Raw genomic sequence first — 5,100 nt, 5'->3', positions numbered from 1 at the left:
TGCAGGTGGATATCTGCTCCACCGTGGACCTCCATGGGCTGCAGGAGGACAGCCTGCCTCACCATGGTCTTCACCACGGGCTGCAGGGGAATCTCTGCTCTGGCGCATGGAGCACCTCCTCCCCCTCCTTCTTCACTGACCTTTGTGCCTGCAGAGTTGTTTCTCTCACATATTCTCACTCCTCTCTCTTCCGGCTGCTGTTGTGCAGCAGTTTTTACCCCTTCTTAAATATGTTATCACAGGGGTGTTACCACTGTCGCTGATTGGCTCAGCGTTGGCCAGCAGTGGGTCCCTCTTGGAGTCGGCTGGCACTGGCTCTATCGGACATGGGGGCAGCTTCTGGTGTCTTTTCACAGAAGCCACCCCTGCAACCCCCCCGGCTACCAAAACCTTGCCACGGAAACCAAATATACTCTCTCCAGTATGTCCATGTCTCTCTGCTGAAGTATAATTTTGTCTCTGAAGTGACACACACCTTTCCAATCAAAAAAACAGTATTAGCGGTAATAGTTTGAAATTAGGGGTCAGAATGGAAATCTGTTAACACAGAATGCATGCCTGTCCTCTGAAATGCATATAATAGACACCTTTAGTATTCATGTATATAGAACTGTTCAGTTGTTAAGCACCAAGAGGAGGAAGAGAAAGGGAGTTAAAGAGAAAATTACATTCTGCCAAAATTCAGTATACTAAACCTGACATTTCTTTTTCTTCTATCTCAAGACATTGCACAAAATACATTGAGACAAGTAGTTCTTGTTCTGCTATACTCAAGTTAAGATCATGTAAACTACATCTTTTAAAAAATATTCCTTGTACTGTTCAGTAGCAGTAACTTCAATGAATCCAGGACTGTTATTCACCTAAAGTTCAATGTGATCTGAAATGGGAAACAGTATCATCAGATTTATGAGATCAGCTTCTTGAAATGAACTGATATTCCTGAATACACTTGGCAAAAGTGGTATCTTCCCTGTTGTATGTATGAATGCATCCTTTGTGCAATGTCATTAAGAAGCATAAACACAAGAGCATAATCTTGGGCAATTGTTGGCATCTCCAGTGAAGAATAGAATGTCCCCATTTCAGATATATTAAATTTTCATCCATTTTTACTTCCAAGTATATTAATCTTAAAACTTCTGGGTAAAGACAGGGTTTCTAGGCAATCCTGAAAGAACTGCAACATACATGTATTTAGTGATAAAGATGAACTTAAAATGTCTTTACCTTTTAGGAACTGAAAGATGATTGAGGCACACACAGAAACAGTATTACTCTCACAAGCTACAGAAGTGGCAAAGCCCAGTAAATACTTAATGAAAACTGGAAGAGAAAGCTGTGAATTAAGAAAAATTAACTGGTCAATGAAGTACATAATTAGTGGAAGGTTTGAACGGTGCTGCAGATGTTCATCATTTCCTGACTGACTTTCCAATGACCCATTACAGTTGATCAAGTTAAATAAATAGGATATAATTTGTGGGACTGCTTTGGAAGGAAAGCTGCAAGCATAAACCAATAAAAAATAATAGTGCCCAGCAACTTCTTAAAATGTTTTGATATGTTGCAAGTACTACAGCCTTCTCTCTAGTTTTTCTTTTACATCAGAATCCAGGAGCTCACTCATTCTTTGCCCTGCAAGAAAGTCCTGGAACAAGGGATGAAAGAATTTATAAACCAAATGAAGCCTTTGGGCAGTGAATTTGCTCAGTAAACCTAATCTAACAGCTTCATCTCCATCAACCCAGAGAGATCATAGTGAAGTCAAAGTACGGTTTGAAAAGACCCTTGAGTTCAATGAAGAGCTTTTTTTTTTTTCCTGAGCAATGCTGTTTTTCCACTTCCTGCTTCACCTTCAGAACAGTAGTGGAGTTAAGGTTCACAAGGACTTCATGTATTCTTTGAGACAACTGATAGGCCCCCATAGAGTAATTTCCAATCAATGGCAAAATGGTTTATGTTCTATGGTGGGTTAACCTTGGCTGGCTGCCAGTTGCCCACCAAGATGCTCTATCACTCTCCCTCCTCAGCAAGACAGGGAGAAAATAAGATGGAAAAGCTCGTGGGTCAAGATAAAGACAGGGAGATCACTCACCAATTACTATCACAGGCAAAACAGACTCGACTTGGGGAAGATTAATTGAATTTATTGCCAATTAAAATAGAGTTGGATGGTAAGAAACAAAGACAAAAACTAAAAACACCTTCCCCCCACATCCCCTTTCTTCCCAGGCTGAACTTTATTCCTTCATTCCAAACTCTTCTGCCTCCTCCCCCCCCGAGTGACGCGGGGGGAATGGGGAATGGGAGTTGCAGTCAGCTCATAACACTTCGTCTCTGCCACTCCTTCCTCACACTGCTCATGAACTGCTCCAACATGGGTGCTTCCCATGGGCTGCAGTTCTCCAAGAACTGTTCCAGCATGGGTCCTTTCCATGGGGTACAGTCCTTCAGGAATGGACGGTTCCATCATGGGTCCCCCACAGGGCCACAGGTCCTGCCAGAAGCCTGCTACTGCATGGGCTCCTCTCCACAGGCTGCAGTTCCTGCCAGGAGCCTGCTCCTGCATGGGCTCTCCTCGGGCTGCAGGTTCCTTCAGGGCATATCCACCTTTTGTGGTGTGGGGTCCTCCATGGGCCACAGGGTGGATATCTGCTCTGGCATGGTCTTCTCCATGGGCTGCAGGGGAATCTCTGCTCTGGTGCTTGGAGCACCTCCTCCCCCTCCTTCTTCACTGACCTGGGTGTCTGCAGGGTTGTTTCTCTCACATTTTTCTCACTCCTTCCTCTCACAGCTACTGCATAGCATTTTTTACTGTTTCTTAAATATGTTATCACAGAAGCATCATAAGTGTCACTGATTGGCTCAGCTTTGGCTAGCAGCAAGTCCATTTTGGTGCCAGCTGGAACTGGCTCTGTCTGACATGGCTCCTGCTCTCTTCTCACAGAAGCCACCCCCTTCAGTGCCCCCCCCCAAACTTGCCATGTAAACCCAATACAAGTTCCCAAAGGAAAACAATTTGCTAAAGCTATTATCATTGTAAGCTGTTCAGTCAATTTCTTTGCTTCTTGAAGACACTGGCTTTCAACAAATGTCATGCCTTCAAAAGGGGATGACATTAAAGTTGTAAATCTTACAGAACTGGTGATTGTGTACATAAAAGTCAAATATAGTCAGCTATCCATTAAACTGGAGTAATAGGAACCTGAGATTTTCTAGATAATGGAAAAAACTGATATCACTTCCAGATAAGCCAGCTTCTGAACCCACACTATAGCTTCCTATGGAGTCATGGAGATTCTGCACCATGCTCTCTAGAGCAGTTGTTTTGCCAGGGTTTCTAATTTCTGGTGTAGAGAATCACTTCTGGATAGGGCCAGCTACATTCTCTGTGCCCAAGGTACAGTTAGTCCACAAACTAGCTAATCCACCCCAAATAATGGTGTGTGGACTATATTTTGATATTCCTGAACAGCTGAAACAAGGGAAATGTACTTTTACATCTGTATCATTATATGGGTATGCAGCATATGCATTGCCAAATAACCTCATGGCAATCTTTTATCTCAAATGAAGTTGTACCATTTTATTCTTTGTATATTCAAAGTACAGTGAACCCCAGAAATGCCCACTGGCTCTTACTGTATTTCACTAAGATGATACCAGAGAGCTCTTTTTCCAAAGCGTTTCAGACAAGATAGGATTTACTTATGCTGTAGTCTGAGGGACTAGAACTTCTAACCAGAAATAGCCAGAGGCTACTTTCAGCAAAAAGGAGATGTACACATTGGTAAATTCCTAGTGTGAACAAACATCTTCATTAGTAAGCTGGCAACTGTCATTTTTATTGTTCCCTCTGCTATTTCAGTACCATGAGGCTTACAACTATTATGCTTTCAAAGCTCTGAAATGTACTTGTATTGCCTTCAGAAATAACAAAATACCTCCATCTGATACATACATCTGATACAGAATATCAAACTTCACATACATATTTTAGTCTCTTCTTTCAAAAAACTCAAACTTCCGAACAGCAATTACCGCCCCCCTCCCCCAAGGTATAAAATTTTAATAAAACCTTCAAATACTGACAAATTCTGACGTGTACTCAGGAAACATACTGTGTATATGCCAAGCAAGATTAAAATGTGTAAGAAAATAAAAATAAATTAAGGGTCGCACTGCTTATCTACAGTTTCTTTCAAACTATTTCAGTTCGTCATTTATTATTTTATTTCTGCATCAATATAGATTACTTTCATGGCTCAGAATAGGCAGGGAATAGCTTGTGGTTTATTGTTCAGTCCAGGTCTGATCCTACAATGTTAAGTAGAAGCTGAAGAAAATTCTCTTGATGCTGACACAGCATGTTTAGACTTCTAGGCCATGTAAATAGTTATAGGAGCACTCTTACGCTAGAGGCCTTTGCTAAAGAGTCTAGTCTGCGCATTACTCTATTCAAGTAAGTCAGTGCTTGATGTTTTGTTGTACTCAGTCAGTATTGTATTCCTCTGTTTTTAATTGAGCTGCAATAGGCTGAGGCTGACTGCAAGATAGTTAATTTCCACTGCACTGGTTAGAAGTAAGAGTAAATCCATCCGATTGATTCTCATTCATTTTGTTTTACTCCATCAGTATAGCAATCTCCATAGCTTTCCCATCAGCAGGATCCCTCTTGTAATAACAAATAAGTCTGGTATTCCAGGATCTTTATTAGTGTTTCAAAGCTTTAACCTGCAAAATCATCACTGCAACAGTAAGTTACCAAAGAATATGCTTCCTGCTTGTCGTGGTTTAATCTCAGTCGGCAACTAAGCACCACGCAGCCGCTCGCTCACTCCCCCTACCCGGTGGGATGGGGGAGAGAATTGGAAGAGCACAAGTGAGAAAAAAACTCGTGGGTTGAGATAAAAACAGTTTAATAATTGAAATAAAATAATAATAATGTAATAATAATATGATAATAATAATAATACACAAAGCAAGTGATGCACAGTACAATTGCTCACCACCCGCCGACCGATGCCCAGCCAGTCCCCGAGCAGCGGCCCCCCCCGGCCAGCTTTCCCCAGTTTATGTACTGAGCATGACGTCACA

General features: G+C 41.8%; 1 pseudogene; it reads right to left on the bottom strand.

The window, feature by feature from the left end:
- Nucleotides 1–681: 681 nt before the first annotated feature.
- Nucleotides 682–1,747, bottom strand: LOC143172261 (baculoviral IAP repeat-containing protein 1-like; annotated as a pseudogene).
- Nucleotides 1,748–5,100: the final 3,353 nt, after the last annotated feature.

Source organism: Aptenodytes patagonicus, chromosome W (assembly GCF_965638725.1).
Source record: "Aptenodytes patagonicus chromosome W, bAptPat1.pri.cur, whole genome shotgun sequence".
NCBI lineage: Eukaryota > Metazoa > Chordata > Aves > Sphenisciformes > Spheniscidae > Aptenodytes > Aptenodytes patagonicus.
Note: the sequence above shows the minus strand (reverse complement) of the source record. Positions and strands in the feature narration are given on the sequence as shown.